The 22,834-nt window shown below is 42.8% G+C and overlaps 49 non-coding genes and 8 pseudogenes across 49 annotated transcripts; all 57 read right to left on the bottom strand.

Moving 5' to 3' along the window:
- Nucleotides 1–223: 223 nt before the first annotated feature.
- On the bottom strand, nt 224–342 carry LOC123737466 (5S ribosomal RNA). Its single transcript, XR_006766853.1, has one exon. It is a non-coding gene; the product is annotated as a 5S ribosomal RNA (ribosomal RNA).
- A 408-nt stretch (nt 343–750) lies between these two features.
- On the bottom strand, nt 751–868 carry LOC123737327 (uncharacterized; annotated as a pseudogene).
- Nucleotides 869–1,007: 139 nt separating this feature from the next.
- LOC123737735 (5S ribosomal RNA) lies at nt 1,008–1,127 on the bottom strand. The gene has a single exon (XR_006767033.1). It is a non-coding gene; the product is annotated as a 5S ribosomal RNA (ribosomal RNA).
- A 139-nt stretch (nt 1,128–1,266) lies between these two features.
- Nucleotides 1,267–1,384, bottom strand: LOC123737529 (uncharacterized; annotated as a pseudogene).
- Nucleotides 1,385–1,523: 139 nt separating this feature from the next.
- LOC123737131 (5S ribosomal RNA) lies at nt 1,524–1,642 on the bottom strand. The gene has a single exon (XR_006766671.1). It is a non-coding gene; the product is annotated as a 5S ribosomal RNA (ribosomal RNA).
- Nucleotides 1,643–2,049: 407 nt separating this feature from the next.
- On the bottom strand, nt 2,050–2,168 carry LOC123737634 (5S ribosomal RNA). Its single transcript, XR_006766933.1, has one exon. It is a non-coding gene; the product is annotated as a 5S ribosomal RNA (ribosomal RNA).
- Nucleotides 2,169–2,576: 408 nt separating this feature from the next.
- Nucleotides 2,577–2,694, bottom strand: LOC123737461 (uncharacterized; annotated as a pseudogene).
- A 139-nt stretch (nt 2,695–2,833) lies between these two features.
- LOC123737837 (5S ribosomal RNA) lies at nt 2,834–2,952 on the bottom strand. The gene has a single exon (XR_006767135.1). It is a non-coding gene; the product is annotated as a 5S ribosomal RNA (ribosomal RNA).
- Nucleotides 2,953–3,091: 139 nt separating this feature from the next.
- LOC123737460 (uncharacterized) lies at nt 3,092–3,209 on the bottom strand (annotated as a pseudogene).
- A 139-nt stretch (nt 3,210–3,348) lies between these two features.
- On the bottom strand, nt 3,349–3,467 carry LOC123737948 (5S ribosomal RNA). The gene has a single exon (XR_006767245.1). It is a non-coding gene; the product is annotated as a 5S ribosomal RNA (ribosomal RNA).
- A 409-nt stretch (nt 3,468–3,876) lies between these two features.
- On the bottom strand, nt 3,877–3,995 carry LOC123738008 (5S ribosomal RNA). The gene has a single exon (XR_006767302.1). It is a non-coding gene; the product is annotated as a 5S ribosomal RNA (ribosomal RNA).
- A 409-nt stretch (nt 3,996–4,404) lies between these two features.
- Nucleotides 4,405–4,523, bottom strand: LOC123737647 (5S ribosomal RNA). The gene has a single exon (XR_006766946.1). It is a non-coding gene; the product is annotated as a 5S ribosomal RNA (ribosomal RNA).
- Nucleotides 4,524–4,932: 409 nt separating this feature from the next.
- On the bottom strand, nt 4,933–5,050 carry LOC123737394 (uncharacterized; annotated as a pseudogene).
- Nucleotides 5,051–5,189: 139 nt separating this feature from the next.
- Nucleotides 5,190–5,308, bottom strand: LOC123737454 (5S ribosomal RNA). Its single transcript, XR_006766852.1, has one exon. It is a non-coding gene; the product is annotated as a 5S ribosomal RNA (ribosomal RNA).
- A 409-nt stretch (nt 5,309–5,717) lies between these two features.
- LOC123737442 (5S ribosomal RNA) lies at nt 5,718–5,836 on the bottom strand. The gene has a single exon (XR_006766850.1). It is a non-coding gene; the product is annotated as a 5S ribosomal RNA (ribosomal RNA).
- Nucleotides 5,837–6,220: 384 nt separating this feature from the next.
- On the bottom strand, nt 6,221–6,339 carry LOC123737804 (5S ribosomal RNA). The gene has a single exon (XR_006767102.1). It is a non-coding gene; the product is annotated as a 5S ribosomal RNA (ribosomal RNA).
- Nucleotides 6,340–6,748: 409 nt separating this feature from the next.
- LOC123737431 (5S ribosomal RNA) lies at nt 6,749–6,867 on the bottom strand. The gene has a single exon (XR_006766849.1). It is a non-coding gene; the product is annotated as a 5S ribosomal RNA (ribosomal RNA).
- A 409-nt stretch (nt 6,868–7,276) lies between these two features.
- Nucleotides 7,277–7,395, bottom strand: LOC123737727 (5S ribosomal RNA). The gene has a single exon (XR_006767025.1). It is a non-coding gene; the product is annotated as a 5S ribosomal RNA (ribosomal RNA).
- Nucleotides 7,396–7,534: 139 nt separating this feature from the next.
- LOC123737621 (5S ribosomal RNA) lies at nt 7,535–7,653 on the bottom strand. Its single transcript, XR_006766921.1, has one exon. It is a non-coding gene; the product is annotated as a 5S ribosomal RNA (ribosomal RNA).
- Nucleotides 7,654–8,038: 385 nt separating this feature from the next.
- On the bottom strand, nt 8,039–8,157 carry LOC123737420 (5S ribosomal RNA). The gene has a single exon (XR_006766848.1). It is a non-coding gene; the product is annotated as a 5S ribosomal RNA (ribosomal RNA).
- A 409-nt stretch (nt 8,158–8,566) lies between these two features.
- LOC123737409 (5S ribosomal RNA) lies at nt 8,567–8,685 on the bottom strand. The gene has a single exon (XR_006766847.1). It is a non-coding gene; the product is annotated as a 5S ribosomal RNA (ribosomal RNA).
- Nucleotides 8,686–9,094: 409 nt separating this feature from the next.
- On the bottom strand, nt 9,095–9,213 carry LOC123737969 (5S ribosomal RNA). The gene has a single exon (XR_006767265.1). It is a non-coding gene; the product is annotated as a 5S ribosomal RNA (ribosomal RNA).
- A 139-nt stretch (nt 9,214–9,352) lies between these two features.
- On the bottom strand, nt 9,353–9,471 carry LOC123737968 (5S ribosomal RNA). The gene has a single exon (XR_006767264.1). It is a non-coding gene; the product is annotated as a 5S ribosomal RNA (ribosomal RNA).
- Nucleotides 9,472–9,610: 139 nt separating this feature from the next.
- On the bottom strand, nt 9,611–9,729 carry LOC123737620 (5S ribosomal RNA). Its single transcript, XR_006766920.1, has one exon. It is a non-coding gene; the product is annotated as a 5S ribosomal RNA (ribosomal RNA).
- Nucleotides 9,730–10,138: 409 nt separating this feature from the next.
- LOC123737386 (uncharacterized) lies at nt 10,139–10,256 on the bottom strand (annotated as a pseudogene).
- Nucleotides 10,257–10,665: 409 nt separating this feature from the next.
- On the bottom strand, nt 10,666–10,784 carry LOC123737072 (5S ribosomal RNA). The gene has a single exon (XR_006766612.1). It is a non-coding gene; the product is annotated as a 5S ribosomal RNA (ribosomal RNA).
- A 139-nt stretch (nt 10,785–10,923) lies between these two features.
- Nucleotides 10,924–11,042, bottom strand: LOC123737619 (5S ribosomal RNA). The gene has a single exon (XR_006766919.1). It is a non-coding gene; the product is annotated as a 5S ribosomal RNA (ribosomal RNA).
- A 409-nt stretch (nt 11,043–11,451) lies between these two features.
- Nucleotides 11,452–11,570, bottom strand: LOC123737646 (5S ribosomal RNA). The gene has a single exon (XR_006766945.1). It is a non-coding gene; the product is annotated as a 5S ribosomal RNA (ribosomal RNA).
- Nucleotides 11,571–11,979: 409 nt separating this feature from the next.
- Nucleotides 11,980–12,098, bottom strand: LOC123737726 (5S ribosomal RNA). Its single transcript, XR_006767024.1, has one exon. It is a non-coding gene; the product is annotated as a 5S ribosomal RNA (ribosomal RNA).
- A 139-nt stretch (nt 12,099–12,237) lies between these two features.
- LOC123737618 (5S ribosomal RNA) lies at nt 12,238–12,356 on the bottom strand. The gene has a single exon (XR_006766918.1). It is a non-coding gene; the product is annotated as a 5S ribosomal RNA (ribosomal RNA).
- A 409-nt stretch (nt 12,357–12,765) lies between these two features.
- On the bottom strand, nt 12,766–12,884 carry LOC123737645 (5S ribosomal RNA). Its single transcript, XR_006766944.1, has one exon. It is a non-coding gene; the product is annotated as a 5S ribosomal RNA (ribosomal RNA).
- A 409-nt stretch (nt 12,885–13,293) lies between these two features.
- On the bottom strand, nt 13,294–13,412 carry LOC123737247 (5S ribosomal RNA). Its single transcript, XR_006766785.1, has one exon. It is a non-coding gene; the product is annotated as a 5S ribosomal RNA (ribosomal RNA).
- Nucleotides 13,413–13,551: 139 nt separating this feature from the next.
- On the bottom strand, nt 13,552–13,670 carry LOC123737888 (5S ribosomal RNA). Its single transcript, XR_006767186.1, has one exon. It is a non-coding gene; the product is annotated as a 5S ribosomal RNA (ribosomal RNA).
- A 139-nt stretch (nt 13,671–13,809) lies between these two features.
- LOC123737351 (uncharacterized) lies at nt 13,810–13,928 on the bottom strand (annotated as a pseudogene).
- Nucleotides 13,929–14,067: 139 nt separating this feature from the next.
- Nucleotides 14,068–14,186, bottom strand: LOC123737101 (5S ribosomal RNA). The gene has a single exon (XR_006766641.1). It is a non-coding gene; the product is annotated as a 5S ribosomal RNA (ribosomal RNA).
- A 139-nt stretch (nt 14,187–14,325) lies between these two features.
- LOC123737967 (5S ribosomal RNA) lies at nt 14,326–14,444 on the bottom strand. Its single transcript, XR_006767263.1, has one exon. It is a non-coding gene; the product is annotated as a 5S ribosomal RNA (ribosomal RNA).
- Nucleotides 14,445–14,583: 139 nt separating this feature from the next.
- LOC123737965 (5S ribosomal RNA) lies at nt 14,584–14,702 on the bottom strand. Its single transcript, XR_006767261.1, has one exon. It is a non-coding gene; the product is annotated as a 5S ribosomal RNA (ribosomal RNA).
- A 139-nt stretch (nt 14,703–14,841) lies between these two features.
- Nucleotides 14,842–14,960, bottom strand: LOC123737803 (5S ribosomal RNA). Its single transcript, XR_006767101.1, has one exon. It is a non-coding gene; the product is annotated as a 5S ribosomal RNA (ribosomal RNA).
- Nucleotides 14,961–15,368: 408 nt separating this feature from the next.
- Nucleotides 15,369–15,487, bottom strand: LOC123737964 (5S ribosomal RNA). The gene has a single exon (XR_006767260.1). It is a non-coding gene; the product is annotated as a 5S ribosomal RNA (ribosomal RNA).
- A 409-nt stretch (nt 15,488–15,896) lies between these two features.
- On the bottom strand, nt 15,897–16,015 carry LOC123737963 (5S ribosomal RNA). Its single transcript, XR_006767259.1, has one exon. It is a non-coding gene; the product is annotated as a 5S ribosomal RNA (ribosomal RNA).
- A 139-nt stretch (nt 16,016–16,154) lies between these two features.
- On the bottom strand, nt 16,155–16,272 carry LOC123737344 (uncharacterized; annotated as a pseudogene).
- A 139-nt stretch (nt 16,273–16,411) lies between these two features.
- LOC123737962 (5S ribosomal RNA) lies at nt 16,412–16,530 on the bottom strand. The gene has a single exon (XR_006767258.1). It is a non-coding gene; the product is annotated as a 5S ribosomal RNA (ribosomal RNA).
- A 139-nt stretch (nt 16,531–16,669) lies between these two features.
- LOC123737616 (5S ribosomal RNA) lies at nt 16,670–16,788 on the bottom strand. The gene has a single exon (XR_006766916.1). It is a non-coding gene; the product is annotated as a 5S ribosomal RNA (ribosomal RNA).
- Nucleotides 16,789–17,197: 409 nt separating this feature from the next.
- LOC123737279 (5S ribosomal RNA) lies at nt 17,198–17,315 on the bottom strand. Its single transcript, XR_006766817.1, has one exon. It is a non-coding gene; the product is annotated as a 5S ribosomal RNA (ribosomal RNA).
- Nucleotides 17,316–17,724: 409 nt separating this feature from the next.
- On the bottom strand, nt 17,725–17,843 carry LOC123737725 (5S ribosomal RNA). The gene has a single exon (XR_006767023.1). It is a non-coding gene; the product is annotated as a 5S ribosomal RNA (ribosomal RNA).
- A 139-nt stretch (nt 17,844–17,982) lies between these two features.
- Nucleotides 17,983–18,101, bottom strand: LOC123737802 (5S ribosomal RNA). The gene has a single exon (XR_006767100.1). It is a non-coding gene; the product is annotated as a 5S ribosomal RNA (ribosomal RNA).
- A 409-nt stretch (nt 18,102–18,510) lies between these two features.
- LOC123737724 (5S ribosomal RNA) lies at nt 18,511–18,629 on the bottom strand. Its single transcript, XR_006767022.1, has one exon. It is a non-coding gene; the product is annotated as a 5S ribosomal RNA (ribosomal RNA).
- A 139-nt stretch (nt 18,630–18,768) lies between these two features.
- LOC123737615 (5S ribosomal RNA) lies at nt 18,769–18,887 on the bottom strand. The gene has a single exon (XR_006766915.1). It is a non-coding gene; the product is annotated as a 5S ribosomal RNA (ribosomal RNA).
- Nucleotides 18,888–19,296: 409 nt separating this feature from the next.
- LOC123737644 (5S ribosomal RNA) lies at nt 19,297–19,415 on the bottom strand. Its single transcript, XR_006766943.1, has one exon. It is a non-coding gene; the product is annotated as a 5S ribosomal RNA (ribosomal RNA).
- A 409-nt stretch (nt 19,416–19,824) lies between these two features.
- Nucleotides 19,825–19,943, bottom strand: LOC123737071 (5S ribosomal RNA). Its single transcript, XR_006766611.1, has one exon. It is a non-coding gene; the product is annotated as a 5S ribosomal RNA (ribosomal RNA).
- Nucleotides 19,944–20,082: 139 nt separating this feature from the next.
- LOC123737614 (5S ribosomal RNA) lies at nt 20,083–20,201 on the bottom strand. The gene has a single exon (XR_006766914.1). It is a non-coding gene; the product is annotated as a 5S ribosomal RNA (ribosomal RNA).
- Nucleotides 20,202–20,610: 409 nt separating this feature from the next.
- On the bottom strand, nt 20,611–20,729 carry LOC123737070 (5S ribosomal RNA). Its single transcript, XR_006766610.1, has one exon. It is a non-coding gene; the product is annotated as a 5S ribosomal RNA (ribosomal RNA).
- Nucleotides 20,730–20,868: 139 nt separating this feature from the next.
- Nucleotides 20,869–20,987, bottom strand: LOC123737613 (5S ribosomal RNA). Its single transcript, XR_006766913.1, has one exon. It is a non-coding gene; the product is annotated as a 5S ribosomal RNA (ribosomal RNA).
- Nucleotides 20,988–21,396: 409 nt separating this feature from the next.
- Nucleotides 21,397–21,515, bottom strand: LOC123738007 (5S ribosomal RNA). Its single transcript, XR_006767301.1, has one exon. It is a non-coding gene; the product is annotated as a 5S ribosomal RNA (ribosomal RNA).
- Nucleotides 21,516–21,924: 409 nt separating this feature from the next.
- On the bottom strand, nt 21,925–22,043 carry LOC123737723 (5S ribosomal RNA). The gene has a single exon (XR_006767021.1). It is a non-coding gene; the product is annotated as a 5S ribosomal RNA (ribosomal RNA).
- A 139-nt stretch (nt 22,044–22,182) lies between these two features.
- LOC123737612 (5S ribosomal RNA) lies at nt 22,183–22,301 on the bottom strand. The gene has a single exon (XR_006766912.1). It is a non-coding gene; the product is annotated as a 5S ribosomal RNA (ribosomal RNA).
- Nucleotides 22,302–22,710: 409 nt separating this feature from the next.
- Nucleotides 22,711–22,829, bottom strand: LOC123738006 (5S ribosomal RNA). The gene has a single exon (XR_006767300.1). It is a non-coding gene; the product is annotated as a 5S ribosomal RNA (ribosomal RNA).
- Between the last annotated feature and the right edge of the window lie 5 nt (nt 22,830–22,834).

Below are 22,834 nucleotides of genomic sequence, written 5' to 3'. Positions count from 1 at the left end.
ATCATTTGAACAGGGCAAAGGAGCACAAAGCACACACAAGCTGCATTCAGCAACAATATTCTTGTTTGTCTTATAAATACAAGGCAGATGCTAATTGAAAACACAAGGAAATTTGATCCTATTAAAAGGCAGGAAGCTGCATTTAGTCAATTCATCATTAAATGCTTACTACAAGGCAGTGTTGCTGATGAAATAGTGCAAGAGCACACCCTCGTGGACAAAATGCTTACAGCACCTGGTATTCCCAGGCGGTCTCCCATCCAAGTACTAACCAGGCCCGACCCTGCTTAGCTTCCGAGATCAGACGAGATCGGGCGTACCCAGGCTGGTATGGCCGTAAGCGAGAAACAATCTCTTGCTACAACATATATAGTCAAAGTGAGTGTGATAAACAGACATTGCATTTTCACCAATTAGATAAGCAGCTTCAACTTTGTGTCACTGAAAAAGTAGAAGAAATTACAAACACTGTTCCCATCACTTTTTAGCACAGGTAGTTGGATAAAATACAAACTTTATTTCCTTTCATCATTTGAACAGGGCAAAGGAGCACAAAGCACACACAAGCTGCATTCAGCAACAATATTCTTGTTTGTCTTATAAATACAAGGCAGATGCTAATTGAAAACACAAGGAAATTTGATCCTATTAAAAGGCAGGAAGCTGCATTTAGTCAATTCATCATTAAATGCTTACTACAAGGCAGTGTTGCTGATGAAATAGTGCAAGAGCACACCCTCGTGGACAAAATGCTTACAGCACCTGGTATTCCCAGGCGGTCTCCCATCCAAGTACTAACCAGGCCCGACCCTGCTTAGCTTCCGAGATCAGACGAGATCGGGCGTACCCAGGCTGGTATGGCCGTGGCGAGAAACAATCTCTTGCTACAACATATATAGTCAAAGTGAGTCTGATAAAACAGACATTTAGTCAATTCATCATTAAATGCTTACTACAAGGCAGTGTTGCTGATGAAATAGTGCAAGAGCACACCCTCGTGGACAAAATGCTTACAGCACCTGGTATTCCCAGGCGGTCTCCCATCCAAGTACTAACCAGGCACCGAACCTGCTTAGCTTCCGAGATCAGACGAGATCGGGCGTACCCAGGCTGGTATGGCCGTAAGCGAGAAACAATCTCTTGCTACAACATATATAGTCAAAGTGAGTCTGATAAAACAGACATTTAGTCAATTCATCATTAAATGCTTACTACAAGGCAGTGTTGCTGATGAAATAGTGCAAGAGCACACCCTCGTGGACAAAATGCTTACAGCACCTCGTATTCCCAGGCGGTCTCCCATCCAAGTACTAACCAGGCACGACCCTGCTTAGCTTCCGAGATCAGACGAGATCGGGCGTACCCAGGCTGGTATGGCCGTGGCGAGAAACAATCTCTTGCTACAACATATATAGTCAAAGTGAGTCTGATAAAACAGACATTTAGTCAATTCATCATTAAATGCTTACTACAAGGCAGTGTTGCTGATGAAATAGTGCAAGAGCACACCCTCGTGGACAAAATGCTTACAGCACCTGGTATTCCCAGGCGGTCTCCCATCCAAGTACTAACCAGGCCCGACCCTGCTTAGCTTCCGAGATCAGACGAGATCGGGCGAACCCAGGCTGGTATGGCCTTAAGCGAGACACAATCTCTTGCTACAACATATATATTCAAAGTGAGTGTGATAAACAGACATTGCATTTTCACCAATTAGATAAGCAGCTTGAACTTTGTGTCACTGAAAAAGTGAAGAAATTACAAACACTGTTCCCATCACTTTTTAGCACAGGTAGTTGGATAAAATACCAACTTTATTTCCTTTCATCATTTGAACAGGGCAAAGGAGCACAAAGCACACACAAGCTGCATTCAGCAACAATATTCTTGTTTGTCTTATAAATACAAGGCAGATGCTAATTGAAAACACAAGGAAATTTGATCCTATTAAAAGGCAGGAAGCTGCATTTAGTCAATTCATCATTAAATGCTTACTACAAGGCAGTGTTGCTGATGAAATAGTGCAAGAGCACACCCTCGTGGACAAAATGCTTACAGCACCTGGTATTCCCAGGCGGTCTCCCATCCAAGTACTAACCAGGCCCGACCCTGCTTAGCTTCCGAGATCAGACGAGATCGGGCATACCCAGGCTGGTATGGCCGTAAGCGAGAAACAATCTCTTGCTACAACATATATATTCAAAGTGAGTGTGATAAACAGACATTGCATTTTCACCAATTAGATAAGCAGCTTGAACTTTGTGTCACTGAAAAAGTAGAAGAAATTACAAACACTGTTCCCATCACTTTTTAGCACAGGTAGTTGGATAAAATACCAACTTTATTTCCTTTCATCATTTGAACAGGGCAAAGGAGCACAAAGCACACACAAGCTGCATTCAGCAACAATATTCTTGTTTGTCTTATAAATACAAGGCAGATGCTAATTGAAAACACAAGGAAATTTGATCCTATTAAAAGGCAGGAAGCTGCATTTAGTCAATTCATCATTAAATGCTTACTACAAGGCAGTGTTGCTGATGAAATAGTGCAAGAGCACACCCTCGTGGACAAAATGCTTACAGCACCTGGTATTCCCAGGCGGTCTCCCATCCAAGTACTAACCAGGCACGACCCTGCTTAGCTTCCGAGATCAGACGAGATCGGGCGTACCCAGGCTGGTATGGCCGTGGCGAGAAACAATCTCTTGCTACAACATATATAGTCAAAGTGAGTCTGATAAAACAGACATTTAGTCAATTCATCATTAAATGCTTACTACAAGGCAGTGTTGCTGATGAAATAGTGCAAGAGCACACCCTCGTGGACAAAATGCTTACAGCACCTGGTATTCCCAGGCGGTCTCCCATCCAAGTACTAACCAGGCCCGACCCTGCTTAGCTTCCGAGATCAGACGAGATCGGGCGTACCCAGGCAGATATGGCCGTAAGCGAGAAACAATCTCTTGCTACAACATATATAGTCAAAGTGAGTCAGATAAAACAGACATTTAGTCAATTCATCATTAAATGCTTACTACAAGGCAGTGTTGCTGATGAAATAGTGCAAGAGCACACCCTCGTGGACAAAATGCTTACAGCACCTGGTATTCCCAGGCGGTCTCCCATCCAAGTACTAACCAGGCACGACCCTGCTTAGCTTCCGAGATCAGACGAGATCGGGCGTACCCAGGCTGGTATGGCCGTGGCGAGAAACAATCTCTTGCTACAACATATATAGTCAAAGTGAGTCTGATAAAACAGACATTTAGTCAATTCATCATTAAATGCTTACTACAAGGCAGTGTTGCTGATGAAATAGTGCAAGAGCACACCCTCGTGGACAAAATGCTTACAGCACCTGGTATTCCCAGGCGGTCTCCCATCCAAGTACTAACCAGGCCCGACCCTGCTTAGCTTCCGAGATCAGACGAGATCGGGCGAACCCAGGCTGGTATGGCCGTGAGCGAGACACAATCTCTTGCTACAACATATATATTCAAAGTGAGTGTGATAAACAGACATTGCATTTTCACCAATTAGATAAGCAGCTTGAACTTTGTGTCACTGAAAAAGTAGAAGAAATTACAAACACTGTTCCCATCACTTTTTAGCACAGGTAGTTGGATAAAATACCAACTTTATTTCCTTTCATCATTTGAACAGGGCAAAGGAGCACAAAGCACACACAAGCTGCATTCAGCAACAATATTCTTGTTTGTCTTATAAATACAAGGCAGATGCTAATTGAAAACACAAGGAAATTTGATCCTATTAAAAAGGCAGGAAGCTGCATTTAGTCAATTCATCATTAAATGCTTACTACAAGGCAGTGTTGCTGATGAAATAGTGCAAGAGCACACCCTCGTGGACAAAATGCTTACAGCACCTGGTATTCCCAGGCGGTCTCCCATCCAAGTACTAAACAGGCCCGACCCTGCTTAGCTTCCGAGATCAGACGAGATCGGGCGTACCCAGGCTGGTATGGCCGTGAGCGAGAAACAATCTCTTGCTACAACATATATATTCAAAGTGAGTGTGATAAACAGACATTGCATTTTCACCAATTAGATAAGCAGCTTGAACTTTGTGTCACTGAAAAAGTAGAAGAAATTACAAACACTGTTCCCATCACTTTTTAGCACAGGTAGTTGGATAAAATACCAACTTTATTTCCTTTCATCATTTGAACAGGGCAAAGGAGCACAAAGCACACACAAGCTGCATTCAGCAACAATATTCTTGTTTGTCTTATAAATACAAGGCAGATGCTAATTGAAAACACAAGGAAATTTGATCCTATTAAAAAGGCAGGAAGCTGCATTTAGTCAATTCATCATTAAATGCTTACTACAAGGCAGTGTTGCTGATGAAATAGTGCAAGAGCACACCCTCGTGGACAAAATGCTTACAGCACCTGGTATTCCCAGGCGGTCTCCCATCCAAGTACTAAACAGGCCCGACCCTGCTTAGCTTCCGAGATCAGACGAGATCGGGCGTACCCAGGCTGGTATGGCCGTAAGCGAGAAACAATCTCTTGCTACAACATATATATTCAAAGTGAGTGTGATAAACAGACATTGCATTTTCACCAATTAGATAAGCAGCTTGAACTTTGTGTCACTGAAAAAGTAGAAGAAATTACAAACACTGTTCCCATCACTTTTTAGCACAGGTAGTTGGATAAAATACCAACTTTATTTCCTTTCATCATTTGAACAGGGCAAAGGAGCACAAAGCACACACAAGCTGCATTCAGCAACAATATTCTTGTTTGTCTTATAAATACAAGGCAGATGCTAATTGAAAACACAAGGAAATTTGATCCTATTAAAAAGGCAGGAAGCTGCATTTAGTCAATTCATCATTAAATGCTTACTACAAGGCAGTGTTGCTGATGAAATAGTGCAAGAGCACACCCTCGTGGACAAAATGCTTACAGCACCTGGTATTCCCAGGCGGTCTCCCATCCAAGTACTAACCAGGCCCGACCCTGCTTAGCTTCCGAGATCAGACGAGATCGGGCGTACCCAGGCTGATATGGCCGTGGCGAGAAACAATCTCTTGCTACAACATATATAGTCAAAGTGAGTCTGATAAAACAGACATTTAGTCAATTCATCATTAAATGCTTACTACAAGGCAGTGTTGCTGATGAAATAGTGCAAGAGCACACCCTCGTGGACAAAATGCTTACAGCACCTGGTATTCCCAGGCGGTCTCCCATCCAAGTACTAACCAGGCCCGACCCTGCTTAGCTTCCGAGATCAGACGAGATCGGGCGTACCCAGGCTGGTATGGCCGTAAGCGAGACACAATCTCTTGCTACAACATATATATTCAAAGTGAGTGTGATAAACAGACATTGCATTTTCACCAATTAGATAAGCAGCTTGAACTTTGTGTCACTGAAAAAGTAGAAGAAATTACAAACACTGTTCCCATCACTTTTTAGCACAGGTAGTTGGATAAAATACCAACTTTATTTCCTTTCATCATTTGAACAGGGCAAAGGAGCACAAAGCACACACAAGCTGCATTCAGCAACAATATTCTTGTTTGTCTTATAAATACAAGGCAGATGCTAATTGAAAACACAAGGAAATTTGATCCTATTAAAAAGGCAGGAAGCTGCATTTAGTCAATTCATCATTAAATGCTTACTACAAGGCAGTGTTGCTGATGAAATAGTGCAAGAGCACACCCTCGTGGACAAAATGCTTACAGCACCTGGTATTCCCAGGCGGTCTCCCATCCAAGTACTAACCAGGCCCGACCCTGCTTAGCTTCCGAGATCAGACGAGATCGGGCGTACCCAGGCTGGTATGGCCGTAAGCGAGAAACAATCTCTTGCTACAACATATATATTCAAAGTGAGTGTGATAAAACAGACATTGCATTTCACCAATTAGATAAGCAGCTTGAACTTTGTGCACTGAAAAGTAGAAGAAATTACAAACACTGTCCCACACTTTTTAGCACAGGTAGTTGGATAAAATACCAACTTCCCATCATTTGAACAGGCAAAGGAGCACAAAGCACACACAAGCTGCACAGCAACAATATTCTTGTTTGTCTTAATACAAGGCAGATGCTAATTGAAAACACAAGGAAATTTGATCCTTAAAACAGGAACGCATTTAGTCAATTCATCATTAAATGCTTACTACAAGGCAGTGTTGCTGATGAAATAGTGCAAGAGCACACCCTCGTGGACAAAATGCTTACAGCACCTGGTATTCCCAGGCGGTCTCCCATCCAAGTACTAACCAGGCCCGACCCTGCTTAGCTTCCGAGATCAGACGAGATCGGGCGTACCCAGGCTGGTATGGCCGTGAGCGAGAAACAATCTCTTGCTACAACATATATATTCAAAGTGAGTGTGATAAACAGACATTGCATTTTCACCAATTAGATAAGCAGCTTGAACTTTGTGTCACTGAAAAAGTAGAAGAAATTACAAACACTGTTCCCATCACTTTTTAGCACAGGTAGTTGGATAAAATACCAACTTTATTTCCTTTCATCATTTGAACAGGGCAAAGGAGCACAAAGCACACACAAGCTGCATTCAGCAACAATATTCTTGTTTGTCTTATAAATACAAGGCAGATGCTAATTGAAAACACAAGGAAATTTGATCCTATTAAAAAGGCAGGAAGCTGCATTTAGTCAATTCATCATTAAATGCTTACTACAAGGCAGTGTTGCTGATGAAATAGTGCAAGAGCACACCCTCGTGGACAAAATGCTTACAGCACCTGGTATTCCCAGGCGGTCTCCCATCCAAGTACTAACCAGGCCCGACCCTGCTTAGCTTCCGAGATCAGACGAGATCGGGCGTACCCAGGCTGGTATGGCCGTAAGCGAGAAACAATCTCTTGCTACAACATATATATTCAAAGTGAGTGTGATAAACAGACATTGCATTTTCACCAATTAGATAAGCAGCTTGAACTTTGTGTCACTGAAAAAGTAGAAGAAATTACAAACACTGTTCCCATCACTTTTTAGCACAGGTAGTTGGATAAAATACCAACTTTATTTCCTTTCATCATTTGAACAGGGCAAAGGAGCACAAAGCACACACAAGCTGCATTCAGCAACAATATTCTTGTTTGTCTTATAAATACAAGGCAGATGCTAATTGAAAACACAAGGAAATTTGATCCTATTAAAAAGGCAGGAAGCTGCATTTAGTCAATTCATCATTAAATGCTTACTACAAGGCAGTGTTGCTGATGAAATAGTGCAAGAGCACACCCTCGTGGACAAAATGCTTACAGCACCTGGTATTCCCAGGCGGTCTCCCATCCAAGTACTAACCAGGCCCGACCCTGCTTAGCTTCCGAGATCAGACGAGATCGGGCGTACCCAGGCTGATATGGCCGTAAGCGAGAAACAATCTCTTGCTACAACATATATAGTCAAAGTGAGTCTGATAAAACAGACATTTAGTCAATTCATCATTAAATGCTTACTACAAGGCAGTGTTGCTGATGAAATAGTGCAAGAGCACACCCTCGTGGACAAAATGCTTACAGCACCTGGTATTCCCAGGCGGTCTCCCATCCAAGTACTAACCAGGCCCGACCCTGCTTAGCTTCCGAGATCAGACGAGATCGGGCGAACCCAGGCTGGTATGGCCGTAAGCGAGACACAATCTCTTGCTACAACATATATATTCAAAGTGAGTGTGATAAAACAGACATTGCATTTTCACCAATTAGATAAGCAGCTTGAACTTTGTGTATGAAAAGTGAAGAATTACAAACACTGTTCCCATCACTTTTAGCACAGGTAGTTGGATAAAATACCAACTTATTTCCTTCATCATTTGAACAGGGCAAAGGAGCACAAAGCACACAAGCTGCATTCAGCAACAATATTCTTGTTTGTCTTTTACAAGCAGATGCTAATGAAACACAAAATTTGATCCTATTAAAAGGCAGAGCGCATTTGTCAATTCATCATTAAATGCTTACTACAAGGCAGTGTTGCTGATGAAATAGTGCAAGAGCACACCCTCGTGGACAAAATGCTTACAGCACCTGGTATTCCCAGGCGGTCTCCCATCCAAGTACTAACCAGGCCCGACCCTGCTTAGCTTCCGAGATCAGACGAGATCGGGCGTACCCAGGCTGGTATGGCCGTAAGCGAGACACAATCTCTTGCTACAACATATATATTCAAAGTGAGTGTGATAAACAGACATTGCATTTTCACCAATTAGATAAGCAGCTTGAACTTTGTGTCACTGAAAAAGTAGAAGAAATTACAAACACTGTTCCCATCACTTTTTAGCACAGGTAGTTGGATAAAATACCAACTTTATTTCCTTTCATCATTTGAACAGGGCAAAGGAGCACAAAGCACACACAAGCTGCATTCAGCAACAATATTCTTGTTTGTCTTATAAATACAAGGCAGATGCTAATTGAAAACACAAGGAAATTTGATCCTATTAAAAAGGCAGGAAGCTGCATTTAGTCAATTCATCATTAAATGCTTACTACAAGGCAGTGTTGCTGATGAAATAGTGCAAGAGCACACCCTCGTGGACAAAATGCTTACAGCACCTGGTATTCCCAGGCGGTCTCCCATCCAAGTACTAACCAGGCCCGACCCTGCTTAGCTTCCGAGATCAGACGAGATCGGGCGTACCCAGGCTGGTATGGCCGTAAGCGAGACACAATCTCTTGCTACAACATATATATTCAAAGTGAGTGTGATAAACAGACATTGCATTTTCACCAATTAGATAAGCAGCTTGAACTTTGTGTCACTGAAAAAGTAGAAGAAATTACAAACACTGTTCCCATCACTTTTTAGCACAGGTAGTTGGATAAAATACCAACTTTATTTCCTTTCATCATTTGAACAGGGCAAAGGAGCACAAAGCACACACAAGCTGCATTCAGCAACAATATTCTTGTTTGTCTTATAAATACAAGGCAGATGCTAATTGAAAACACAAGGAAATTTGATCCTATTAAAAAGGCAGGAAGCTGCATTTAGTCAATTCATCATTAAATGCTTACTACAAGGCAGTGTTGCTGATGAAATAGTGCAAGAGCACACCCTCGTGGACAAAATGCTTACAGCACCTGGTATTCCCAGGCGGTCTCCCATCCAAGTACTAACCAGGCACGACCCTGCTTAGCTTCCGAGATCAGACGAGATCGGGCGTACCCAGGCTGGTATGGCCGTAAGCGAGAAACAATCTCTTGCTACAACATATATAGTCAAAGTGAGTCAGATAAAACAGACATTTAGTCAATTCATCATTAAATGCTTACTACAAGGCAGTGTTGCTGATGAAATAGTGCAAGAGCACACCCTCGTGGACAAAATGCTTACAGCACCTGGTATTCCCAGGCGGTCTCCCATCCAAGTACTAACCAGGCACGACCCTGCTTAGCTTCCGAGATCAGACGAGATCGGGCGTACCCAGGCTGGTATGGCCGTAAGCGAGAAACAATCTCTTGCTACAACATATATAGTCAAAGTGAGTCTGATAAAACAGACATTTAGTCAATTCATCATTAAATGCTTACTACAAGGCAGTGTTGCTGATGAAATAGTGCAAGAGCACACCCTCGTGGACAAAATGCTTACAGCACCTGGTATTCCCAGGCGGTCTCCCATCCAAGTACTAACCAGGCCCGACCCTGCTTAGCTTCCGAGATCAGACGAGATCGGGCGAACCCAGGCTGGTATGGCCGTAAGCGAGACACAATCTCTTGCTACAACATATATATTCAAAGTGAGTGTGATAAACAGACATTGCATTTTCACCAATTAGATAAGCAGCTTGAACTTTGTGTCACTGAAAAAGTAGAAGAAATTACAAACACTGTTCCCATCACTTTTTAGCACAGGTAGTTGGATAAAATACCAACTTTATTTCCTTTCATCATTTGAACAGGGCAAAGGAGCACAAAGCACACACAAGCTGCATTCAGCAACAATATTCTTGTTTGTCTTATAAATACAAGGCAGATGCTAATTGAAAACACAAGGAAATTTGATCCTATTAAAAAGGCAGGAAGCTGCATTTAGTCAATTCATCATTAAATGCTTACTACAAGGCAGTGTTGCTGATGAAATAGTGCAAGAGCACACCCTCGTGGACAAAATGCTTACAGCACCTGGTATTCCCAGGCGGTCTCCCATCCAAGTACTAAACAGGCCCGACCCTGCTTAGCTTCCGAGATCAGACGAGATCGGGCGTACCCAGGCTGGTATGGCCGTGGCGAGAAACAATCTCTTGCTACAACATATATATTCAAAGTGAGTGTGATAAACAGACATTGCATTTTCACCAATTAGATAAGCAGCTTGAACTTTGTGTCACTGAAAAAGTAGAAGAAATTACAAACACTGTTCCCATCACTTTTTAGCACAGGTAGTTGGATAAAATACCAACTTTATTTCCTTTCATCATTTGAACAGGGCAAAGGAGCACAAAGCACACACAAGCTGCATTCAGCAACAATATTCTTGTTTGTCTTATAAATACAAGGCAGATGCTAATTGAAAACACAAGGAAATTTGATCCTATTAAAAAGGCAGGAAGCTGCATTTAGTCAATTCATCATTAAATGCTTACTACAAGGCAGTGTTGCTGATGAAATAGTGCAAGAGCACACCCTCGTGGACAAAATGCTTACAGCACCTGGTATTCCCAGGCGGTCTCCCATCCAAGTACTAACCAGGCCCGACCCTGCTTAGCTTCCGAGATCAGACGAGATCGGGCGTACCCAGGCTGATATGGCCGTGAGCGAGAAACAATCTCTTGCTACAACATATATAGTCAAAGTGAGTCTGATAAAACAGACATTTAGTCAATTCATCATTAAATGCTTACTACAAGGCAGTGTTGCTGATGAAATAGTGCAAGAGCACACCCTCGTGGACAAAATGCTTACAGCACCTGGTATTCCCAGGCGGTCTCCCATCCAAGTACTAACCAGGCCCGACCCTGCTTAGCTTCCGAGATCAGACGAGATCGGGCGAACCCAGGCTGGTATGGCCGTAAGCGAGACACAATCTCTTGCTACAACATATATATTCAAAGTGAGTGTGATAAACAGACATTGCATTTTCACCAATTAGATAAGCAGCTTGAACTTTGTGTCACTGAAAAAGTAGAAGAAATTACAAACACTGTTCCCATCACTTTTTAGCACAGGTAGTTGGATAAAATACCAACTTTATTTCCTTTCATCATTTGAACAGGGCAAAGGAGCACAAAGCACACACAAGCTGCATTCAGCAACAATATTCTTGTTTGTCTTATAAATACAAGGCAGATGCTAATTGAAAACACAAGGAAATTTGATCCTATTAAAAAGGCAGGAAGCTGCATTTAGTCAATTCATCATTAAATGCTTACTACAAGGCAGTGTTGCTGATGAAATAGTGCAAGAGCACACCCTCGTGGACAAAATGCTTACAGCACCTGGTATTCCCAGGCGGTCTCCCATCCAAGTACTAAACAGGCCCGACCCTGCTTAGCTTCCGAGATCAGACGAGATCGGGCGTACCCAGGCTGGTATGGCCGTAAGCGAGAAACAATCTCTTGCTACAACATATATATTCAAAGTGAGTGTGATAAACAGACATTGCATTTTCACCAATTAGATAAGCAGCTTGAACTTTGTGTCACTGAAAAAGTAGAAGAAATTACAAACACTGTTCCCATCACTTTTTAGCACAGGTAGTTGGATAAAATACCAACTTTATTTCCTTTCATCATTTGAACAGGGCAAAGGAGCACAAAGCACACACAAGCTGCATTCAGCAACAATATTCTTGTTTGTCTTATAAATACAAGGCAGATGCTAATTGAAAACACAAGGAAATTTGATCCTATTAAAAAGGCAGGAAGCTGCATTTAGTCAATTCATCATTAAATGCTTACTACAAGGCAGTGTTGCTGATGAAATAGTGCAAGAGCACACCCTCGTGGACAAAATGCTTACAGCACCTGGTATTCCCAGGCGGTCTCCCATCCAAGTACTAACCAGGCCCGACCCTGCTTAGCTTCCGAGATCAGACGAGATCGGGCGTACCCAGGCTGATATGGCCGTAAGCGAGAAACAATCTCTTGCTACAACATATATAGTCAAAGTGAGTCTGATAAAACAGACATTTAGTCAATTCATCATTAAATGCTTACTACAAGGCAGTGTTGCTGATGAAATAGTGCAAGAGCACACCCTCGTGGACAAAATGCTTACAGCACCTGGTATTCCCAGGCGGTCTCCCATCCAAGTACTAACCAGGCCCGACCCTGCTTAGCTTCCGAGATCAGACGAGATCGGGCGAACCCAGGCTGGTATGGCCGTAAGCGAGACACAATCTCTTGCTACAACATATATATTCAAAGTGAGTGTGATAAACAGACATTGCATTTTCACCAATTAGATAAGCAGCTTGAACTTTGTGTCACTGAAAAAGTAGAAGAAATTACAAACACTGTTCCCATCACTTTTTAGCACAGGTAGTTGGATAAAATACCAACTTTATTTCCTTTCATCATTTGAACAGGGCAAAGGAGCACAAAGCACACACAAGCTGCATTCAGCAACAATATTCTTGTTTGTCTTATAAATACAAGGCAGATGCTAATTGAAAACACAAGGAAATTTGATCCTATTAAAAAGGCAGGAAGCTGCATTTAGTCAATTCATCATTAAATGCTTACTACAAGGCAGTGTTGCTGATGAAATAGTGCAAGAGCACACCCTCGTGGACAAAATGCTTACAGCACCTGGTATTCCCAGGCGGTCTCCCATCCAAGTACTAAACAGGCCCGACCCTGCTTAGCTTCCGAGATCAGACGAGATCGGGCGTACCCAGGCTGGTATGGCCGTAAGCGAGAAACAATCTCTTGCTACAACATATATATTCAAAGTGAGTGTGATAAACAGACATTGCATTTTCACCAATTAGATAAGCAGCTTGAACTTTGTGTCACTGAAAAAGTAGAAGAAATTACAAACACTGTTCCCATCACTTTTTAGCACAGGTAGTTGGATAAAATACCAACTTTATTTCCTTTCATCATTTGAACAGGGCAAAGGAGCACAAAGCACACACAAGCTGCATTCAGCAACAATATTCTTGTTTGTCTTATAAATACAAGGCAGATGCTAATTGAAAACACAAGGAAATTTGATCCTATTAAAAAGGCAGGAAGCTGCATTTAGTCAATTCATCATTAAATGCTTACTACAAGGCAGTGTTGCTGATGAAATAGTGCAAGAGCACACCCTCGTGGACAAAATGCTTACAGCACCTGGTATTCCCAGGCGGTCTCCCATCCAAGTACTAACCAGGCACGACCCTGCTTAGCTTCCGAGATCAGACGAGATCGGGCTTACCCAGGCTGGTATGGCCGTAAGCGAGAAACAATCTCTTGCTACAACATATATAGTCAAAGTGAGTCTGATAAAACAGACATTTAGTCAATTCATCATTAAATGCTTACTACAAGGCAGTGTTGCTGATGAAATAGTGCAAGAGCACACCCTCGTGGACAAAATGCTTACAGCACCTGGTATTCCCAGGCGGTCTCCCATCCAAGTACTAACCAGGCACGACCCTGCTTAGCTTCCGAGATCAGACGAGATCGGGCGTACCCAGGCTGATATGGCCGTAAGCGAGAAACAATCTCTTGCTACAACATATATAGTCAAAGTGAGTCTGATAAAACAGATATTTAGTCAATTCATCATTAAATGCTTACTACAAGGCAGTGTTGCTGATGAAATAGTGCAAGAGCACACCCTCGTGGACAAAATGCTTACAGCACCTGGTATTCCCAGGCGGTCTCCCATCCAAGTACTAACCAGGCACGACCCTGCTTAGCTTCCGAGATCAGACGAGATCGGGCTTACCCAGGCTGGTATGGCCGTGAGCGAGAAACAATCTCTTGCTACAACATATATAGTCAAAGTGAGTCTGATAAAACAGACATTTAGTCAATTCATCATTAAATGCTTACTACAAGGCAGTGTTGCTGATGAAATAGTGCAAGAGCACACCCTCGTGGACAAAATCCTTACAGCACCTGGTATTCCCAGGCGGTCTCCCATCCAAGTACTAACCAGGCCCGACCCTGCTTAGCTTCCGAGATCAGACGAGATCGGGCGTACCCAGGCTGATATGGCCGTAAGCGAGAAACAATCTCTTGCTACAACATATATAGTCAAAGTGAGTCTGATAAAACAGACATTTAGTCAATTCATCATTAAATGCTTACTACAAGGCAGTGTTGCTGATGAAATAGTGCAAGAGCACACCCTCGTGGACAAAATGCTTACAGCACCTGGTATTCCCAGGCGGTCTCCCATCCAAGTACTAACCAGGCACGACCCTGCTTAGCTTCCGAGATCAGACGAGATCGGGCGTACCCAGGCTGGTATGGCCGTAAGCGAGAAACAATCTCTTGCTACAACATATATAGTCAAAGTGAGTCAGATAAAACAGACATTTAGTCAATTCATCATTAAATGCTTACTACAAGGCAGTGTTGCTGATGAAATAGTGCAAGAGCACACCCTCGTGGACAAAATGCTTACAGCACCTGGTATTCCCAGGCGGTCTCCCATCCAAGTACTAACCAGGCACGACCCTGCTTAGCTTCCGAGATCAGACGAGATCGGGCGTACCCAGGCTGGTATGGCCGTAAGCGAGAAACAATCTCTTGCTACAACATATATAGTCAAAGTGAGTCTGATAAAACAGACATTTAGTCAATTCATCATTAAATGCTTACTACAAGGCAGTGTTGCTGATGAAATAGTGCAAGAGCACACCCTCGTGGACAAAATGCTTACAGCACCTGGTATTCCCAGGCGGTCTCCCATCCAAGTACTAACCAGGCCCGACCCTGCTTAGCTTCCGAGATCAGACGAGATCGGGCGTACCCAGGCTGGTATGGCCGTGAGCGAGAAACAATCTCTTGCTACAACATATATATTCAAAGTGAGTGTGATAAACAGACATTGCATTTTCACCAATTAGATAAGCAGCTTGAACTTTGTGTCACTGAAAAAGTAGAAGAAATTACAAACACTGTTCCCATCACTTTTTAGCACAGGTAGTTGGATAAAATACCAACTTTATTTCCTTTCATCATTTGAACAGGGCAAAGGAGCACAAAGCACACACAAGCTGCATTCAGCAACAATATTCTTGTTTGTCTTATAAATACAAGGCAGATGCTAATTGAAAACACAAGGAAATTTGATCCTATTAAAAGGCAGGAAGCTGCATTTAGTCAATTCATCATTAAATGCTTACTACAAGGCAGTGTTGCTGATGAAATAGTGCAAGAGCACACCCTCGTGGACAAAATGCTTACAGCACCTGGTATTCCCAGGCGGTCTCCCATCCAAGTACTAACCAGGCACGACCCTGCTTAGCTTCCGAGATCAGACGAGATCGGGCGTACCCAGGCTGGTATGGCCGTAAGCGAGAAACAATCTCTTGCTACAACATATATATTCAAAGTGAGTGTGATAAACAGACATTGCATTTTCACCAATTAGATAAGCAGCTTGAACTTTGTGTCACTGAAAAAGTAGAAGAAATTACAAACACTGTTCCCATCACTTTTTAGCACAGGTAGTTGGATAAAATACCAACTTTATTTCCTTTCATCATTTGAACAGGGCAAAGGAGCACAAAGCACACACAAGCTGCATTCAGCAACAATATTCTTGTTTGTCTTATAAATACAAGGCAGATGCTAATTGAAAACACAAGGAAATTTGATCCTATTAAAAAGGCAGGAAGCTGCATTTAGTCAATTCATCATTAAATGCTTACTACAAGGCAGTGTTGCTGATGAAATAGTGCAAGAGCACACCCTCGTGGACAAAATGCTTACAGCACCTGGTATTCCCAGGCGGTCTCCCATCCAAGTACTAACCAGGCACGACCCTGCTTAGCTTCCGAGATCAGACGAGATCGGGCGTACCCAGGCTGGTATGGCCGTAAGCGAGAAACAATCTCTTGCTACAACATATATAGTCAAAGTGAGTCTGATAAAACAGACATTTAGTCAATTCATCATTAAATGCTTACTACAAGGCAGTGTTGCTGATGAAATAGTGCAAGAGCACACCCTCGTGGACAAAATGCTTACAGCACCTGGTATTCCCAGGCGGTCTCCCATCCAAGTACTAACCAGGCCCGACCCTGCTTAGCTTCCGAGATCAGACGAGATCGGGCGTACCCAGGCAGATATGGCCGTAGCGAGAAACAATCTCTTGCTACAACATATATAGTCAAAGTGAGTCAGATAAAACAGACATTTAGTCAATTCATCATTAAATGCTTACTACAAGGCAGTGTTGCTGATGAAATAGTGCAAGAGCACACCCTCGTGGACAAAATGCTTACAGCACCTGGTATTCCCAGGCGGTCTCCCATCCAAGTACTAACCAGGCACGACCCTGCTTAGCTTCCGAGATCAGACGAGATCGGGCGTACCCAGGCTGGTATGGCCGTAAGCGAGAAACAATCTCTTGCTACAACATATATAGTCAAAGTGAGTCTGATAAAACAGACATTTAGTCAATTCATCATTAAATGCTTACTACAAGGCAGTGTTGCTGATGAAATAGTGCAAGAGCACACCCTCGTGGACAAAATGCTTACAGCACCTGGTATTCCCAGGCGGTCTCCCATCCAAGTACTAACCAGGCCCGACCCTGCTTAGCTTCCGAGATCAGACGAGATCGGGCGAACCCAGGCTGGTATGGCCGTAAGCGAGACACAATCTCTTGCTACAACATATATATTCAAAGTGAGTGTGATAAACAGACATTGCATTTTCACCAATTAGATAAGCAGCTTGAACTTTGTGTCACTGAAAAAGTAGAAGAAATTACAAACACTGTTCCCATCACTTTTTAGCACAGGTAGTTGGATAAAATACCAACTTTATTTCCTTTCATCATTTGAACAGGGCAAAGGAGCACAAAGCACACACAAGCTGCATTCAGCAACAATATTCTTGTTTGTCTTATAAATACAAGGCAGATGCTAATTGAAAACACAAGGAAATTTGATCCTATTAAAAAGGCAGGAAGCTGCATTTAGTCAATTCATCATTAAATGCTTACTACAAGGCAGTGTTGCTGATGAAATAGTGCAAGAGCACACCCTCGTGGACAAAATGCTTACAGCACCTGGTATTCCCAGGCGGTCTCCCATCCAAGTACTAAACAGGCCGACCCTGCTTAGCTTCCGAGATCAGACGAGATCGGGCGTACCCAGGCTGGTATGGCCGTAAGCGAGAATCAATCTCTTGCTACAACATATATATTCAAAGTGAGTGTGATAAACAGACATTGCATTTTCACCAATTAGATAAGCAGCTTGAACTTTGTGTCACTGAAAAAGTAGAAGAAATTACAAACACTGTTCCCATCACTTTTTAGCACAGGTAGTTGGATAAAATACCAACTTTATTTCCTTTCATCATTTGAACAGGGCAAAGGAGCACAAAGCACACACAAGCTGCATTCAGCAACAATATTCTTGTTTGTCTTATAAATACAAGGCAGATGCTAATTGAAAACACAAGGAAATTTGATCCTATTAAAAAGGCAGGAAGCTGCATTTAGTCAATTCATCATTAAATGCTTACTACAAGGCAGTGTTGCTGATGAAATAGTGCAAGAGCACACCCTCGTGGACAAAATGCTTACAGCACCTGGTATTCCCAGGCGGTCTCCCATCCAAGTACTAACCAGGCCCGACCCTGCTTAGCTTCCGAGATCAGACGAGATCGGGCGTACCCAGGCTGATATGGCCGTAAGCGAGAAACAATCTCTTGCTACAACATATATAGTCAAAGTGAGTCTGATAAAACAGACATTTAGTCAATTCATCATTAAATGCTTACTACAAGGCAGTGTTGCTGATGAAATAGTGCAAGAGCACACCCTCGTGGACAAAATGCTTACAGCACCTGGTATTCCCAGGCGGTCTCCCATCCAAGTACTAACCAGGCCCGACCCTGCTTAGCTTCCGAGATCAGACGAGATCGGGCGTACCCAGGCTGGTATGGCCGTGAGCGAGACACAATCTCTTGCTACAACATATATATTCAAAGTGAGTGTGAAAAACAGACATTGCATTTTCACCAATTAGATAAGCAGCTTGAACTTTGTGTCACTGAAAAAGTAGAAGAAATTACAAACACTGTTCCCATCACTTTTTAGCACAGGTAGTTGGATAAAATACCAACTTTATTTCCTTTCATCATTTGAACAGGGCAAAGGAGCACAAAGCACACACAAGCTGCATTCAGCAACAATATTCTTGTTTGTCTTATAAATACAAGGCAGATGCTAATTGAAAACACAAGGAAATTTGATCCTATTAAAAAGGCAGGAAGCTGCATTTAGTCAATTCATCATTAAATGCTTACTACAAGGCAGTGTTGCTGATGAAATAGTGCAAGAGCACACCCTCGTGGACAAAATGCTTACAGCACCTGGTATTCCCAGGCGGTCTCCCATCCAAGTACTAACCAGGCCCGACCCTGCTTAGCTTCCGAGATCAGACGAGATCGGGCGTACCCAGGCTGATATGGCCGTAAGCGAGAAACAATCTCTTGCTACAACATATATAGTCAAAGTGAGTCTGATAAAACAGACATTTAGTCAATTCATCATTAAATGCTTACTACAAGGCAGTGTTGCTGATGAAATAGTGCAAGAGCACACCCTCGTGGACAAAATGCTTACAGCACCTGGTATTCCCAGGCGGTCTCCCATCCAAGTACTAACCAGGCCCGACCCTGCTTAGCTTCCGAGATCAGACGAGATCGGGCGAACCCAGGCTGGTATGGCCGTAAGCGAGACACAATCTCTTGCTACAACATATATATTCAAAGTGAGTGTGATAAACAGACATTGCATTTTCACCAATTAGATAAGCAGCTTGAACTTTGTGTCACTGAAAAAGTAGAAGAAATTACAAACACTGTTCCCATCACTTTTTAGCACAGGTAGTTGGATAAAATACCAACTTTATTTCCTTTCATCATTTGAACAGGGCAAAGGAGCACAAAGCACACACAAGCTGCATTCAGCAACAATATTCTTGTTTGTCTTATAAATACAAGGCAGATGCTAATTGAAAACACAAGGAAATTTGATCCTATTAAAAAGGCAGGAAGCTGCATTTAGTCAATTCATCATTAAATGCTTACTACAAGGCAGTGTTGCTGATGAAATAGTGCAAGAGCACACCCTCGTGGACAAAATGCTTACAGCACCTGGTATTCCCAGGCGGTCTCCCATCCAAGTACTAAACAGGCCCGACCCTGCTTAGCTTCCGAGATCAGACGAGATCGGGCGTACCCAGGCTGGTATGGCCGTAAGCGAGAAACAATCTCTTGCTACAACATATATATTCAAAGTGAGTGTGATAAACAGACATTGCATTTTCACCAATTAGATAAGCAGCTTGAACTTTGTGTCACTGAAAAAGTAGAAGAAATTACAAACACTGTTCCCATCACTTTTTAGCACAGGTAGTTGGATAAAATACCAACTTTATTTCCTTTCATCATTTGAACAGGGCAAAGGAGCACAAAGCACACACAAGCTGCATTCAGCAACAATATTCTTGTTTGTCTTATAAATACAAGGCAGATGCTAATTGAAAACACAAGGAAATTTGATCCTATTAAAAAGGCAGGAAGCTGCATTTAGTCAATTCATCATTAAATGCTTACTACAAGGCAGTGTTGCTGATGAAATAGTGCAAGAGCACACCCTCGTGGACAAAATGCTTACAGCACCTGGTATTCCCAGGCGGTCTCCCATCCAAGTACTAACCAGGCCCGACCCTGCTTAGCTTCCGAGATCAGACGAGATCGGGCGTACCCAGGCTGATATGGCCGTGAGCGAGAAACAATCTCTTGCTACAACATATATAGTCAAAGTGAGTCTGATAAAACAGACATTTAGTCAATTCATCATTAAATGCTTACTACAAGGCAGTGTTGCTGATGAAATAGTGCAAGAGCACACCCTCGTGGACAAAATGCTTACAGCACCTGGTATTCCCAGGCGGTCTCCCATCCAAGTACTAACCAGGCCCGACCCTGCTTAGCTTCCGAGATCAGACGAGATCGGGCGAACCCAGGCTGGTATGGCCGTAAGCGAGAAACAAGCTCTTGCTACAACATATATATTCAAAGTGAGTGTGATAAACAGACATTGCATTTTCACCAATTAGATAAGCAGCTTGAACTTTGTGTCACTGAAAAAGTAGAAGAAATTACAAACACTGTTCCCATCACTTTTTAGCACAGGTAGTTGGATAAAATACCAACTTTATTTCCTTTCATCATTTGAACAGGGCAAAGGAGCACAAAGCACACACAAGCTGCATTCAGCAACAATATTCTTGTTTGTCTTATAAATACAAGGCAGATGCTAATTGAAAACACAAGGAAATTTGATCCTATTAAAAAGGCAGGAAGCTGCATTTAGTCAATTCATCATTAAATGCTTACTACAAGGCAGTGTTGCTGATGAAATAGTGCAAGAGCACACCCTCGTGGACAAAATGCTTACAGCACCTGGTATTCCCAGGCGGTCTCCCATCCAAGTACTAACCAGGCCCGACCCTGCTTAGCTTCCGAGATCAGACGAGATCGGGCGTACCCAGGCTGATATGGCCGTGAGCGAGAAACAATCTCTTGCTACAACATATATAGTCAAAGTGAGTCTGATAAAACAGACATTTAGTCAATTCATCATTAAATGCTTACTACAAGGCAGTGTTGCTGATGAAATAGTGCAAGAGCACACCCTCGTGGACAAAATGCTTACAGCACCTGGTATTCCCAGGCGGTCTCCCATCCAAGTACTAACCAGGCCCGACCCTGCTTAGCTTCCGAGATCAGACGAGATCGGGCGAACCCAGGCTGGTATGGCCGTAAGCGAGACACAATCTCTTGCTACAACATATATATTCAAAGTGAGTGTGATAAACAGACATTGCATTTTCACCAATTAGATAAGCAGCTTGAACTTTGTGTCACTGAAAAAGTAGAAGAAATTACAAACACTGTTCCCATCACTTTTTAGCACAGGTAGTTGGATAAAATACCAACTTTATTTCCTTTCATCATTTGAACAGGGCAAAGGAGCACAAAGCACACACAAGCTGCATTCAGCAACAATATTCTTGTTTGTCTTATAAATACAAGGCAGATGCTAATTGAAAACACAAGGAAATTTGATCCTATTAAAAAGGCAGGAAGCTGCATTTAGTCAATTCATCATTAAATGCTTACTACAAGGCAGTGTTGCTGATGAAATAGTGCAAGAGCACACCCTCGTGGACAAAATGCTTACAGCACCTGGTATTCCCAGGCGGTCTCCCATCCAAGTACTAAACAGGCCCGACCCTGCTTAGCTTCCGAGATCAGACGAGATCGGGCGTACCCAGGCTGGTATGGCCGTGAGCGAGAAACAATCTCTTGCTACAACATATATATTCAAAGTGAGTGTGATAAACAGACATTGCATTTTCACCAATTAGATAAGCAGCTTGAACTTTGTGTCACTGAAAAAGTAGAAGAAATTACAAACACTGTTCCCATCACTTTTTAGCACAGGTAGTTGGATAAAATACCAACTTTATTTCCTTTCATCATTTGAACAGGGCAAAGGAGCACAAAGCACACACAAGCTGCATTCAGCAACAATATTCTTGTTTGTCTTATAAATACAAGGCAGATGCTAATTGAAAACACAAGGAAATTTGATCCTATTAAAAAGGCAGGAAGCTGCATTTAGTCAATTCATCATTAAATGCTTACTACAAGGCAGTGTTGCTGATGAAATAGTGCAAGAGCACACCCTCGTGGACAAAATGCTTACAGCACCTGGTATTCCCAGGCGGTCTCCCATCCAAGTACTAACCAGGCCCGACCCTGCTTAGCTTCCGAGATCAGACGAGATCGGGCGTACCCAGGCTGATATGGCCGTAAGCGAGAAACAATCTCTTGCTACAACATATATAGTCAAAGTGAGTCTGATAAAACAGACATTTAGTCAATTCATCATTAAATGCTTACTACAAGGCAGTGTTGCTGATGAAATAGTGCAAGAGCACACCCTCGTGGACAAAATGCTTACAGCACCTGGTATTCCCAGGCGGTCTCCCATCCAAGTACTAACCAGGCCCGACCCTGCTTAGCTTCCGAGATCAGACGAGATCGGGCGAACCCAGGCTGGTATGGCCGTAAGCGAGACACAAGCTCTTGCTACAACATATATATTCAAAGTGAGTGTGATAAACAGACATTGCATTTTCACCAATTAGATAAGCAGCTTGAACTTTGTGTCACTGAAAAAGTAGAAGAAATTACAAACACTGTTCCCATCACTTTTTAGCACAGGTAGTTGGATAAAATACCAACTTTATTTCCTTTCATCATTTGAACAGGGCAAAGGAGCACAAAGCACACACAAGCTGCATTCAGCAACAATATTCTTGTTTGTCTTATAAATACAAGGCAGATGCTAATTGAAAACACAAGGAAATTTGATCCTATTAAAAAGGCAGGAAGCTGCATTTAGTCAATTCATCATTAAATGCTTACTACAAGGCAGTGTTGCTGATGAAATAGTGCAAGAGCACACCCTCGTGGACAAAATGCTTACAGCACCTGGTATTCCCAGGCGGTCTCCCATCCAAGTACTAAACAGGCCCGACCCTGCTTAGCTTCCGAGATCAGACGAGATCGGGCGTACCCAGGCTGGTATGGCCGTGAGCGAGAA

This window comes from Salmo salar, unplaced genomic scaffold (assembly GCF_905237065.1).
Source record: "Salmo salar unplaced genomic scaffold, Ssal_v3.1, whole genome shotgun sequence".
NCBI lineage: Eukaryota > Metazoa > Chordata > Actinopteri > Salmoniformes > Salmonidae > Salmo > Salmo salar.
Note: the sequence above shows the minus strand (reverse complement) of the source record. Positions and strands in the feature narration are given on the sequence as shown.